Source organism: Phasianus colchicus, chromosome 13 (assembly GCF_987193195.1).
Source record: "Phasianus colchicus chromosome 13, bPhaCol1.hap1.1, whole genome shotgun sequence".
NCBI lineage: Eukaryota > Metazoa > Chordata > Aves > Galliformes > Phasianidae > Phasianus > Phasianus colchicus.
Window position 1 is genome coordinate 9,302,521 of NC_143448.1, and position 15,082 is coordinate 9,317,602.

Consider the following 15,082-nt stretch of genomic DNA (forward strand, 5'->3'; position numbering starts at 1 on the left):
CAGGGGTTTGCTATTTGTCATGAATGTTTTTTTCACCCTTCAAGAAGGCATTGCTAAGTTCATGCTAAAGAACTGACTGCAGGATTTTTTCCTGAATCTCGTGTTTTTCATTTAACAGACAGATGTGAGAATGCCAGACTCCATTCTCCAGATTACTGAGAACACAACACTCTTGAGTGTCAGTATGGAATTGGTTGTGTCGTCCTCTCTACACTGCTATTTCTTACTAGTTCTGAGCTCTCTGTCTGCCTGGATCTTAATAACTATTGGCGCCATTCTTAAAAGCATTGGTGTGTCTAACATATGCATGGATCTGTCATGATGTCTCTAGTATATGAGGTGAAATTGTGGTAGCACACAATGTTACAGCAACACTGACACCAGCCCGGCACTCTCTCTTCTCCATTGCTGCCTATCCTTCTTTCTCCCGCTTCTAAATTGCTCTATGGAGATGACCCATTAAGAATCACAATAAAGCTTGAACGTTTGAATAACCTTTGAAATTATTGACAAATCAGCCCCAATGGGCTGCTGAAGAGCCTAATGTAGATCAATGACAATGCTGCGAAGACAGAATCCAGACCACAACATGGGGGAATGTCATATGATTTTTATATGATGTTACTGCAGTATAAGTATGGCTGGAATTATGCCTGGCTTGAGTGGATTTTTCTCATGTTCCTCTCTGCAGAAAAACTTTGTGTGGTGCCTTCCAACAGTGAGGCCTGGGTTTGTCCTAACATCTAGAAGAAGTGACAAGCGTTGCAGTCAATGAAGATTATAACCCAGTGGGTACTTGCTTCAAGTATGCATTGCATGAACCTGGAAACTCCAAGCACACCTTGACATTTCAGCAAATCCAATGGTTGTGCAAGGAATTCACTACAAGCCTTTGAGAGATTCCTGTTGCCACTAAATAGGAGTATCTATAGTCACATCTGTTCAGCCAAAAACCAGCCCCAAATTATTTTTGTTTTCTATCTGAGGGAGAAATTAATTCTTTCACAAGAGAAGTCTGGTGTAATATCCAGATCTGACAAAGTCTGAGTCAACATTGTATGCCATTAGAATGAATTTGCCTTGACTTAACCCACAGAAATAAGACCCCCTGGCCATCAGCAGGGGTACGTACAGAGGTCACATTCCCTTTTCTTCATTCCTTCCATTTTTATGAACCTTTCACCAGGTTTGAAGCCAGTGTGATATGCTGCTTCATAAAACATGAGTAGAACAATGCCTCTTCATTGAGGCATTCCCTATTTATTTATTTTTTTCCCAGAGAAACATACCTACCTAGATCTGCCCAAAGATTTCTGACGGCTGGTTAGATTAGCAGTATCTCCTGAGAGTTAGCTGGATTTAATTCTTATTTAAAGGAAGAAGTGTGTCTCTATATCAGGTATTGCCCCCTTCATGCTGAGCACATCTTTAGAAAGGTCAGCTATTGGAAAGATCTGAAAGTCTGCTAGAAAGTCTGCTAGTTTGCTCCTTTTCCCTTGCTGTATGGAGGCACCTGACCTTTTGATGATCCTAATTTCTCTTCCTTTCTTCCTCCTTCCCTCAAACTATTATTTATTGGAGTGGAATGAACCTTTTTTCCCCCTCTTTCAAAATAGTTTCTAAAATAATTGACCAAAGGCATCAACGATGCAAATTAAAATCCAGGCTACGTCGATATTTCACCAGGAGCCATCTCTTTTCAGAAAAGTTGTGTAAAACTATGAGCTGTGTCAATTGTTATGCTTCGACTTGTACTGGGATAAGTTAGCTAATGATAATCTAGCTAATGAAATGGGCTCACTTTTGAGAGCCTGTTACCATATGTATCACCCTCTGCAGGTAGTACCTACCACATCGCTGAATCTAGGGACCCCAACATCCTGCATAGAACCTCAGCTTTTCTCTAAGAATAGATATTCATGCATAATTTTTGTATTTGTGGGGTATGTCTCTTTGAGGTCAAACAGGATGCGCAGGCTCTGAACCTTCTTCAAGTGCTCCTGAAGTTTAAGCAAACTTAAAACAGGTGAGTGTGCTGAACCCATAGCCTTTGGAAATGCTTCCTGTGTTATTTTTATAGCATAGCACATCTAAATGCGAGATACCATGGTGTTGGTTTGCACCTTTAAAGCATATTTTGCAGATGCTATAATGACAAGATGGTTGGAGTTTGATTGGGAATTGTGATGGTTAAAGATGGGAAGAAGACAGAATAAAGCCCAGAGGAAGAGGTGAGACTATATAATAGACAACTGGGTGTTGAAATACAGAAGAGGAAGTAGAGTGTGAATATGAGCAACAGGGCAATATGAGAAAGGGGACAGCAAAGACCTGGAGAAAATAGCGAAGACTCAAGTAATTGCAGAATGTTAAAAGGAGCTGCAATGGGCAGGAGGCAAAAGAAGAAACAAAACCTGTGACCCCATTTATACCCCTTAATTATCACTGTGGCTTTCTAGCTGTGGATTGTACATGTCTCCTGCTCAATTGACTTGCTGTCCCTTTCCTCAAACCACTTTACCTCTGTTTCTATAGGGGAAGCTTTCTAGTTTATCAGTTGTATTTCTTTTAATTGAAAAGTGACACGGTTTTGGCAAACTCGTTTTCTGTCAGCGAGAAGCTGGTTAGTTCTTTGGTTGGTTCCACTTCCCTGGGAATTAGCACTAATTGATTTCTTGTTCAGAATCACTGCACTCAAGGGGCCTGTCTTTCTTACTAAAACAAGTCTAAACCAAACTACATTTGGAGGTGGTATCCTTGCATAGGCTGCTTGATTCCTCTGCTTTATCTTGGATGTTTTTGCCCTTTTTTTTTTTTTACAGTTCTTATGGTATGGCACTCTTTGCTTGACAGTTCTCTTCCCAAAGGGCCATTCTCTCACATTCGTCTTAGCAAGGGATTTGTTGCATCCTTCTACGGAGTTAGGCTCAGCTGGGATTAATAAAAAGGCCTTTTTATGCCATTCGGCCAAATCAGCCATAGCAAGCTTGTGAGAAGCACGTTATGGATAAAAGTATATTCTCAGGATTTTGTTTTGGACCTCACAAGAGTGCCATTTTGCTCAGATCTGAAAGAATAGTGTGATACAGAACAATGAGATTCTTCTGGAGATTACTCATGTGGCTGGTGACAAGGAGGTGGAGAATTATCTCAAATACTACTTTAAAAAAAAAAAAGCACATGATGTATGCAAAGCTGTCCAGAGACAATATTACCTAGGCTCATTATTAAAAACCTTCTAGAATTCAAAGTGTGATGGCAGACAAAATCCTAGCTGGAGAGGAGGGGAAGGAAATGAAACACCCTTTGCTCGAAAATACCTACACAAAAAATGTTGCAGGAGAGCACCAGCTCTGGTTTAGAGAAATATAAAAGCAGCAGCCAGGAGATCTGATGGAGGTGGCACTGATCAGATCACTCAGCAGAGCACAGCCAAGCAGCCCTTGGTGGGTTGCTTGGGTAGAGGTGTTGCCTGTGTCTCCTGGGTGCTGTGCACCAAGGCTTCAAGGAGCTGGTGGAAAAGCATAGGCACAGGGCAGTGCGTTCTATGGGGCTGGCTGCGGGGTTTGGCTGTGCGAGGTGATGGGGAGCATGAGTCTGCCTCCGTATGATTAGTGCTCCTTGTAACCAGGGGCACTTTGGATGTACCTCGCTCTGTTTATGTTTTTGGTTCTTATAATGAAAATGAGATCCCTCGTGTAGCCCTCTGCCATTTTGCATGTCAAAGCGAAAGTATATATGCTCGGTGTGGGTATTAGTGTCTCAGCTTAATGACAGAAGCTTCGGACAAATAAATCCATGTGCCATGGAGGATTTTCCTAATGAAACTGAAGTACAATACTGTTTACATAATGTCCTTTAGACTTTATTCAAAACAGCAAATGCTGGACGTCGCCGTTATCCACCAACACCAGCTGATACAGGCAGGGATGAGAATGTAATGCAAAGTGGCAGCTCTTTTTAACTTTCCCCAAGTATCTGTGCAGTGGCTCTGAGCACCCCCTCTGAACTTTTCCCCTCATGGGTGTTTGTTTTTTTTGTGCATGTGTGTTGCTTTTTTTTTTTTTTTTTTCCTTTTAATATATCGACATTCCAGCCCTTGGAACAAGGTCTTCACTTCTTTTCTCATTTCGAGATCTTGTTTTGGGAGAGCTCTAACACCTGTCCACTGATCGCCTGCCAGTCTGCATCTGTGCCCAGCTGACAGGGCTGTCTGCTTTGACTAATGATGTGATTGATGGACAAAATAAGGAAGAACACACAAAAAAACATTTCTGTCTGGTCTGGTGTGTCAGCAAGCCTTCATCAAGTGGCTGCTGAAGGTATATTTTGCTGCATGCCTCATTACACAGTAATGGCATTCCCAGGCAAAGCTGTTTCTTTTCATGACACAAGACAGCAGGCAGCTTTATGGACTCTGGGCCTATCGAGCCTGGAGGAGAGAAGCACTAAAGAGTGGTCATTTCCAAAAGTGCCGCAAGTTGCTTTTTTGTTGTCATGAATTTAATATGAATCAACACAATATGAAATGAGCATGAGGAATTTTAGTGACTAGTCATTTTTTAAGACTGCTGTCTAAACAGCCATCAAGAAAAAAAACATTTTCTTCCACCAAACCTGTTGCAAAAAGAAGTCATCTGTCAATTTTATTGCATTAAAAAAGTACACAGAGGCGTATAGTCCAAACAAATGTCTGCTTCAGTGCTAAACATGTGGAGAACGCCACATATCTGAAGCAAAAAAAGGCAAGTAACTGGCAGGCTGAATGCAGTATTTAACAACTAAGATTTAAATGGCTCTTTATGTAGATCTGCATGAAGAGCTCTCTTGTACAGTTTGCGTGTTCTGTTGGGGGCACTGCCTGCTCCAGGAAACACAAGGCTGGTGCAGTGACCATGCAACATGGCTGGCAGCAATGGACAGTGGGCATTGCACTGGGAGAGGGATGTGGGCAGGGCACATCTCCTGCACCTCCCTTTATCCCCCCCTCCTCTCGCCTGCCCTATGGTGTGCTGGTCATGGCCAGCTGGCTTCTCCTCTGTTCCTCCTTCTCTGGAAGGATTATTGCTTCCCACCGAGTTTTTGAATAACAGGATACTTAGTTTCACCCAGAAAAAGCATTAAAAAACAAGTAACTTGTCTTAGCCAAAATCTTTTGATAGTTTTCCCCTTCCTGATGCAAGAGGTCTTTTTCCGTGGGTTATTGTGAATAATCTGTGATTTTAATGAGTTATGATTAGTGAAGAAATCGTTCTTCGTGTAATAAATACTACACAATAAATTAGAAATTGTATACAAGTTCTTTATACCCACTTAAAGAGAGAAAAACATCATGTAAATTCTTGTTATGACAAATGTAAAAGATAATCTTTTAAAGTGCATTTAATTTACTGTAATACTAAGAACCACTTTATCGATGCCTAAGAGTACAGAAAAAAAAAATGAATACAGGATAATTCAAAGCAAATAAATAGCATGATTAAATTCAACGTGGCACTTACTTACAGACACAATCGTGTTACCCTTATGTATGAGTTAAAAGAATAATAACAGAAATACTGTTTTTGATTCAAGAATAAAAGGCTTCTGTGTAGATGCAAATAACTAAAGGCTGTTAACCTGCTTTCTTTAGTCTTGATACTAAATAGGGCAACTCCGGGCTCAAGGGAAGAAGAAATTCTGTTGATTGAAAAGTTTAAACAAAGTAATTATTCTATCAGCTGCGGTAGGGGAGCTGAGTACCACGAAATAACAAACACCTGCAGGTTTCCAAGAAGTTCTCTGCTGAAAACCAGAAGCAGCTGGGTGGAGGAGAGGCCATTTTATCAGTAACCAATAGGTTGCTGTGCTCCACTGACCTTGAAGTCAATACCAGTGCCAAGAGCTTACTGTCTGCTGTTTCTTCTTGCATTATTGGTTTGAGGACCATAAAAATGTCAGAGATTTACTATAAATCACAATTCAGTTGGGTTTTGTTGTCTTGGTGTGTTTTATTTTATTTTATTTTTTATTATACTTAAGCTGGGTCTGAGTCTGGCCATATTCATTTGTGAATTGAGGGCAAGCAGTTAGCAGAATGTGTCTCATTACCTTTTCCATGGAGCTTTGTGATTTTTTTAATAGGGATCTTCATGTTTCTGTGCTCGTTTTGGTAATGCTGGGAACTGGGATTTAGATGGGAGTGGCTGCTAGGATGGGGCAGGTGTGCAGTGGGGGAGGCAGTGCTGTTTTCTCCCTTGCTTAATTTTTTTTTTTTTTTTCCCATCACTGGGTTAAATGACTGATTTGCTATGGGAAACTTTCTCTTCTCCCCCCTGCTTTTTTTTTTTTTTTTCTTTTTTTTTTTTTGTCTCTTTTCTCTTAGGTTGTTGTGTGTGTCAAATTTGTCGTGGTATGATGTCTCTCTGTGTTTCCCTGCACTTGAACCACTAAACATGTTTTCATTTAAGTTAGGATCTTTAAAGAATGATCATCTTATCCATCTGTTCAAAAAGCACAAGGACACAAATCTGGGTCAGAAAAGGGACTTGGAAAAATCCCCTGTACTCAATCAGTTTCTGGCAAGTGAATTTGTCTCATGGCTTCAGGAACTGGTGGAAAAAGGAAGAATTTGACTGCAAAAATATTATCAGCTCTTTGCTTGTATTGATAGCCAAAGAGGTTTCCAGTTCTGTAGATGGTAGAAGAGGAGCTCTAAGGAAATGAGATGGGCCACCTGTTCACATGCCTATATGTGTGTGTGTGCAGGTATACGTGTATAAAAGCACAGTCTTTTCTTTCCTAATCATGTTTATTGTCCTTGATGGATTCTTGTTTCCTCTACCTTTAAAAATTCTTTGTGGCTTCTGCATCTTGCTCAGGCTTTTCTTTCTGTTCCCTGTTTGTTCTACAGTACTTAAAGCCTAGAACTCTTGAAGAAATCATTGCTTTGCTGCTTCTATCAGACAACAAAATGCGTTTGAGGATCAAATGGCTATATTATATGTCATTGGATTTCTGGGGGATGCATTTGAGATATTGAAAGTGTTTTATGGTTGCATAGCATTACAATTGTCTGTATAGAAAAGAATCAGGTTTGTCCTCAGACTGGAATACATAGTCCACTGAGGTCAACAGACTTTTACAAAACTTTCAAATACAAATTCAAATTTTGGTAGAATAAATACTTTCTTTTTTTTCCACTTTTTCAAAGCTTTTATCAGTTGATGCATACAAGGCTACTGAGCTGTGTTGTGCTGAATTGCATCCCCGAGGCTCGGTTTTGCTACCAGAATCATTGGGAAACTGTGAACATATCCCAAAACAGCTGCCCTGATCTTGTCAAAGTGGGAGGCTTTCGTTTCTCTGAAGCTGGTGTTTGTATTTGTAATGCGTGTCTGTAAAAAGCAGCGTGAGGTTCTCTTGATTGTTATTTATAAATATTAATATTATTTATTAATAATAATTAGTGGACTGTAGTGGGGTTGAAGGGGTAGTGGCAGGTTCCCATTAGGGAACGGAGCATTGGCAACGGTGAATTTCATTTCCCTTGAAATGCTGACAGACCAAGTTCCAAAGAAGCATTCAGTGCAAGCCAAGCTTCCCCCACACCTTTCTCCCTGCTGACTTTGTGATCCTATAATTAACCTCTCAGAAATGCAGACCAAAGTCTTCTGTTGCAAGCACCAGCTCTGTCTTTGCCTGGCAAATGAGCACCAAGTGGCAGAGAGCCTGGGGTAGGCAGCGCTGGTGGAAGCCCTGTCCTGTTAAGCAACTGCAAAAAAGTGCTCAGTAAGTCATGTGTCTCAGCATTAGGAAGCTGTAGATGTGTTGAATCTTGGAATCTTTAATGGAAAGCATTATGTACTTGATGATTAACATGAGAACTTTTTCCGTTTAAGAAGAAGAAAAACTAATTATTAGTTCTTGAGTGCTCTGTGACCACTGATCTTTATAGAGTGCTATGATGACTAGAGCTGTGTGAATAACTGATGTTTCCATTCCTTGGCAATACTAAATGTAGATAAATAGTTCTGTCAAATAATTTTTTTTTTCTTTCCTTTGCTTGATGGTTGATTTTTATTTCTCTTTGTTTTATCTTTCAAAATAGAAGGGAAGAAGACATCAAGGAAAACTACAGTGTTTGAAATTTGCTGTTTAAGACATTCTAATATTATTAGATTTCTAAGTTTTAGTATGCCTACGCTTTGCCAATGCAAATGGTGCAGTGAAGTGGAAGTGAATTTGCTAGCTGTTTTCCTGTTTTCATATTTTTAGTATATATACACATATATTTTTAAATTGGAGAGAGAGCTTTTGGTGGAATAATTTTGCTTAGATCTAGTCACAGTGCCTTGCATGTGGGAATCATTAGGAATGTGAGATTAAGAGCCTATCAACTGAAGGCAATAAAATCAATTTTAAACTTCTGGTGTCCACAAGAGGGGAAAAATTCTGCCCTTCATTAACATGTCCCTCAGGTTATACCAGTGGGGTGCTTGAGGCCAGTGCAAAGTTCAAGGTTCCCATGTACACAGCTCTCAGATTAAGCCACCGAAGGATGCTGCAGCCATCTAAGAATGTGGAGAGATCCTCTGGTGGGAGCCACTGGTGAGGTTCCTCCTCCTACTCTGTTGTCCAGCATTTCTTTGTCCCTGCAGTGTGTTTTGGCTATGGATGTGTACCAGCCTCAATGAATGCAGTTTTGAGAATCTACCTTCTCTGTTAGTCCAAAATGTTTTAATTTAAAATGTGGTGTGTGTGTATATATATATATATATATATAACTGTATTAAATGCAATATACATATGCAATACATTAGGAGAATGTATGTAATGTGCTGTGTATAATGCAGCCACCATATGTCATATAAAATAAAAATGAAGAGGGTATATGAGCAAATACCATACAGCATATGGCAATATGAATATTAACCTCAATCTATAAATAGCTTCTGAAATAATGTTTTAAAGTAAAGAAAGAAACCTAACATGATAGCAATTGAGAAGTAATTCAGCGTCTTAAGGTTCTTGATGTCAAGGAGGCAAATCTCCATTCCAATACTTGGATTTAATATGTACTTCAAACAAAAAGAAATCATATTTAATATGTAATATTTTCATGGTGGGCATAGAATTTTATGATTTTTATGATGATCATGGAATTTGGATCCATATTTTATAGGCGGAGCTAATAATATAAAGAAAATGCACCAGACCAAAAAAAGTCTTCAGAAACAAGGAATAGCAGAGAAGCTGAATGAAGGAAAGAAAATCTTAGTGTACTCAAGTCCTTTTGGTAAGTTTTGATTTTGTATTCAGAGCAGCTGTTAATTGCTTCTTTAGGTGATTTAATCCTTAGTCTCAAGGCCATATTTTGTTTATATGTGCAAGATATTCTTCTGTGCCTAATTCTGTTATTACCAAATCCTCGGTTCAGAGCTTCTGAAAGACAGTGATGTAATGAACCCAGGTTCCTGCTGGGTCACTCTGCATTCTCTATTGGCAAAGACAATCTGTACTAAAACACAATCTCACATAGAGAAACTGTTGTCAATGATTTGATCTCCAATGTTATCCCAAGGAAAACAAATCTTGTATTTTTTTCTCTGCTGAACACTATGGAGAAGGAGCAGAGAATATGAATATATTCCCCGAGTGAAATTAAAAGATGGACCTTGATGATCTGGAGCTTCCCTGGCACGCAGGGCAAACTGAATGGAAACAGCATTGCAAAAGATGACACTTTTTACCAAACAGCTTAACTGTCTATTCTGCCAGGGGCTGTGGGGACTTTGATTTTTGCCCAACTTTGTTAAAGGGAATTTTAATGTGTTTTCCCCAAGTCTGGTCAATGCTCAAGGTTCAAAAATGGTTCTAATCCTTAAGGGTTATTTTCAACATGGTTGCTTCTTATTAGGGTAGAGGACCATGGCTAGATGGAGGAAAAGCAAGAAGAAAAGAAGAAAAGCTTCCTGGGGAAGAAAGGGAGGCAGTGCAGTAAGAGAAGAAAATCTTTTTTTCTGTGTGTGTAGGAAGTGACACAATGATTGCCCAGGTTTATGGGAAGGAAGATGCAAGAGGTGGGAATTTGCAATAAGAATGTCCTTTTACTGAGAAAGAGCCCAGCCATTGTTACTTGTTGCTGAGAAAAGGATAATGCTGCTATCAGCTTCATTATCTACTTCACCTCTGGTTCATTCACCAGCTGCATCCTTAAGTCAATATTTCTCCAGCAAATTACGGTAAGCAATTTTTAATTAATTTCTGAAACAAATTATTTTAAGATGAAGAATAGAGTGGAAGACAGTCTGACCTGCGGCCTGTTTTAACAGTATTTCCAGTTGTAGAAACCTTGAGGAGATGACCTTTCAACCTGGTCTGCAGAGACCCCCCACAGGTCTGCTGCAGACCACGTTGTATGCTGTGTGCTCAGTCTGTTCTCCAGCCCTGAGGCATGACATCAAGAAACCCAGTGGTGCTATCGATGTGGCACTTGGTCCTAGCAGAATTCAGAGGAATTTCTCCTAGAAGCCTTCCTGGGCACGTGTGTGCTCTGTGGGGAGGGGGCAGAGCCTTGCAAACAGCAGTATCTTCTTCCCATCTTGGTTGCAGTCTACCAGAAGCCCAAACCAAGAAAACAACCCCAAGGGAATAATTTTCACTGTAAGTATTTCAATTCCTACTGCATTATCTGAGATGTCTGGACTGGTGCTTCAGCATTAGACATGTAAATTGTGCTGCTAGGGTGAATTACAGCATCACCTGCACATGTACTATGTTACAAATGCATAGCTAGGAGCAAGTGACAAACTGCGAATTGTACTTTTATCATATAGACTTGTCAAATCTATGAACGTGATTTTGAGGTGCCTATACCTGGGGATTGTTATCTGTGCACTATGCCTCTGTGTGCAGGGAAAGCAGGCATGGCCAGCCTGTTGCTGCTGTCCTTGAAGTGATGGTGTGGCCAGATACTCAGGTTGGGCTCTGAATGTGGTCCAAACTTTCCAAACTAGGAACTCTGACTTCTCTTTTTAACCATTTTTGCTTATTTAGCATATACTGTTAGTACTTGATGGTCCAAGAGGCCACTACCATCAATGCTGCTTGGACATGTATGTGTCTTAATTCCCAGTGTGTGTATTTATCCAATAGAGCTGGTAGGCTGCTCTGGCAGGGTGTCAGTCGCACTTCTGCTCAGCTTTTTAATTCACTGGGGCTACCTGGTGGATCATTTCACTTTGTGTTCTGTAATACCTGCCCATCAATGGAAGGATAGATAGGCTGCAGAAAATGTCCGAGTTTTAGCTTTGCCTTCTAAATTGTCATGCTTTTTTCTTGTGTTCTTAATGGGGTGCATTGGTCCAGCTATATATTTTTTTCCACCAGATTAATAATAGTGAGTAGAAAAACACTGCAGTGTGTTTCTCATAACAGTTGTCATTACTAGTAAGCATAGTAAAGAAAAATAATTGACTAGAGAAAGGTTTGATAACTCAGAGTTTTATGTTGCTCAGAAATGACTCATTCCCATATGCATCCTACAAATTGTATTCCGAATGCTGAACTCACTATAACCTGCTCTTAGAGAGGCTCTTGCCTCACATTGCTGTTTTGGCATTAGAAACCATAAAAGTAACAGCAGCTTCAAAGAGTATGTGAATGCGTAATGGCTTTCCAAAGCGGATTGATAATTACTTATTGCACTAAATAATCCTGGAAGTATGTTAAAGGAGGAATGTGAGAAGAACGAATGAACTTACATAAGCAGAGGAATCTATGCATCCCTTCTGCTGTCTGAATCATTTAAACAGTCTTATTACTGTATCTATGTGGAGAGGAGGTAATGAAGGCTGCTTTATGCTGCTATATCTTTTTTTTCCAGTTTGTTTTATTTTAAGAAATGCAGTGATGGCTATGGGTGGAGTCAGCAGCCGTCGCAGACGGTAAAACGTTGCGCTTGCCTCACTTCAGGTAGCATAGGAAATGTGAAAAACACGACCCTAAACTTAAATTCTTGCACAGTAAATATTTCCACTGCTCAGAATTAGAGTTTTGTTGTGTTGAAAAACATTTCCTTTTATAATTTTTTTTCTTTTTAAAATTAAGCTTTCTGCTGGCACCAACTAAATGCATTTGACATTTTGAAAGCTAGTTTCCAAGAATAACCTCCTCTTATATTCTAAATTATCTTGTAAATAAAAAGGTGTGACACTGGAGCATAGGAAGCAATTGGGCTTTATTCATCAATGCCTGTCTCTTGAAATCAGTCAGCAAACAGAGCTCGATACTCCTCTGAGAGGACAGGTAGTAGCATATTGCTGGTGATTTTTTTCCTGGTTTGGAGGTTGACTTCTTAGCTTTGACTTCAGTGGGTAAGAAATCGCACTTGTGCTTTTCCAGTCGCAATCAGCATGGAGTTCATTTTGTACGTGTGGCACAAAGGACATGTCTTGGTCCCTGCTGCAGGAATACTGCAGGAAGGGGGAATTTTCACTGGTGCAGGCACCTGTGTGCAAAAGGCAGCTCAAGCTGCAGTCTGATTGAAACACAAGCCTGCAGTGGATGCAACGGCAAACCTCAGATGAAACTTTTAACTGAGCTGTGGGTAATTTAAAACTAATTGTTACTTGAGATGTACACAGAGCAGGAACAAAAATGTGTGTGCCATTGCTGCCCTTTCTGTCAGTTGGGCTTGAGCTGGATTTCTGCAAGCTCTGCCCTGAGCAGCAGAAGGAGCCATGCTATCGGGCACCTCTGTCCACCGCCAGCTGCAGAGGGTGGAGGGCCGGGAAGCAGCTATTTTTGAAGCAGCCCAGAAGTAGAGAACAAGGCCTGGGTATTTCAGAGGGGACAAGTGCATGTCTCTTTTCAATGTAATTTATTTGTGTTTCTATCAATTTTTGCCCTCAGCGGACTCTCAGGAACCTTATCCCCTGCGTAGGTGAAAGATGATGCAATGCTGACATGGATTCTGCTGCCTCCTGTTTCTGTGGAGCACCTTCAACTCTGACTGAGGGGTTATTGCAGCAGACAGTGGTCACTTCGTTTAACCAGTTATGGGAGTGGTTACTTTTTAGCCGATAGTATGGAAATCTTATACTTCAGCAGCTCTCACTGAGACGTATTAAAACTACTTTGAATCCTTGGCTGATTTGCTGGTATTTAAAACATCTTAACTAGTACATTTAACAGAAAACATTTTAGATGAATTGTCCAGTACTTTCTTTTTTTTAATATTTCTGTCCCTCCATTCTGGAAAACAATGTTGGTTTTCTTATTTTCCTAATTTTTTTTTTTATTTTTTTTTTAAGAAAAAAACAACAAAAGCAAAACATGGAAAATAATGACATAGATCTTTTAGGGATAAAACCCTTGGAAGAAATCAGTGAGAATTACACCTTCTGTGTGAAATAGCAGCAATTAGGACAGGCGCCCTCCTCTAACTCTGAGCCAGGCAGCTTGGGTGACAAATATGTCAAATTAATACATCACCAGGTATGAAAGCGCAGTTAGAATTTGACTGAAGTACTTCCAGCCTGAGAAAGGGAACGATTTATCAATGCAAACTTAATAACATCTATTTGAATCTAACTAAAAATCAATATTTCATTACCAAATTGTTAGTGAGAATGAAGAAAAATTGCGGAAGTCGGGCAGTTTGGTGGAAGAGAAGCATCAGGAGTTCAATGTGAAGACGGGATGATTCATGAGGCCAAGCCGGTGGAAGGGTGAAGGAGGACGAATGCAGAAAACTTGGAGGGCCCTCTCTCTTGTGACCTTGGCAGTGAAAGGAAAAAAAATACTAGAAAATGAAAGTGACTGTCAACTCCCAACAGGGATGGATCACACCATAAATCAAGCACAGCCTGGAGAGGGAAGAGGGAAGAGGGGCTCTGGCTGGGGGCGAGCACAGCGAGGGAAACCATCGGGTAATTTAACTCTTTGAACCTTGGATGCCTTTTATTCATATTTCAGTGGAGTTTGTACAACATATGTGAATCCCTTCCCTTTGCAACAGTTTACATAAAAACGTGTCAGGGGCAGGTAAATGGTGAATCATTGCTTTCCATTGGCTGGAATTTAAAGTACAGTCCCAGTAAGCATTTCGTTCAGCCCTGGAAAAGAGAAAAATGATGGACTGAGGCTCCTGTGACACATTACTAAATCAGTTGTTTGGGAGGCCTAATCTGGGAGAGACTTTTTGGTGATTTGCAGAAAAAATATAGATTTAAGGACATTAGTATTTCTATTACTGAAATAATGTATTGATCTGTAAGCAGCGAGCAAAAAAAAAAAAAAAAAAAAAAATTCACTCCTTTAAGCCTAAAATACAAATGAAACTGAAAGGTTGTTGGATTTTTCTAACCTTTAGTTTTTGTTTAGTTCTTAAAATCTGTTCTCTGACAACATGGAGGAGCTGACGGCCACAGAGGAGTTTCTTAATGTCCTCTGATAGAACTGAAAGGAAATCACAGGAAAGGTGAATGTTACCTCTGAATTAAAGCATAGTTTGAGCACTTTATTTGTTAAGGAGGAATACAAAGTACCCTGTTTTTTTTCTCAAATGTTGTTGTTGATTTTTTTTTTTTTTTTTTTTACCTTTTACCATGATAGATTATATTTGTTTTATGTTATCCATCACAAGTGTTTACTTCCATGGGTCAAAGTGACATGCATCCATCCTGTCCATGAAAAACAAGGTCTTTTCATTTTCACTTGGAGAAGACTTACAAAGGGGCATCTGTACTTCTGAACAGACATAGTCATGGCTGATGGTGGGATGCCAGCCCCGTGCTTGTCAGTGGATTTGCAAAAAGGAGTAATGAATCGTATTCTGATCCATATTTCTGGAAATGGCAATTGTAATTACTTTGTTTCTCTTCTGCCTTTCTCACCAAGAAGTGAAAGATCGCAAGAATGGTAATGATGGAGATTTTAGAATGCATTGTGCAGATGTGGTGCCTCTGCCGGGGCTCTTGGGGCAGTCCAAACCATGGCACTGAGCCCTCAGAAGCTGTGGCAGTGAATTTTGGGTTCCCACAGCCTTTCTAATGGCCTTCACTATGCATGTGCTGAGCATGTAGTGGTTTTCCATACC

The 15,082-nt window shown here is 40.1% G+C and overlaps 1 long non-coding RNA gene across 5 annotated transcripts in view; it reads left to right on the forward strand.

The window, feature by feature from the left end:
- LOC116243754 (uncharacterized) overlaps positions 1 to 14,259 on the forward strand; it is a 35,403-nt gene extending 21,144 nt beyond the window's left edge. The window contains exons 2-5 of one of the 5 annotated variants that reach the window (XR_016470750.1): positions 9,164 to 9,277; positions 10,014 to 10,223; positions 10,314 to 10,644; positions 13,609 to 14,259. This is a non-coding gene — a long non-coding RNA (uncharacterized LOC116243754). Of the gene's footprint in view, positions 1 to 691; positions 1,628 to 1,958; positions 2,030 to 2,164; positions 2,232 to 9,163; positions 9,278 to 10,013; positions 10,224 to 10,313; positions 10,645 to 12,894; positions 13,219 to 13,608 lie in introns of those variants that run through there. The other 4 variants (XR_016470749.1, XR_004170048.2, XR_016470752.1 and 1 more) reach the window with 4 other exon arrangements.
- Positions 14,260 to 15,082: the final 823 nt, after the last annotated feature.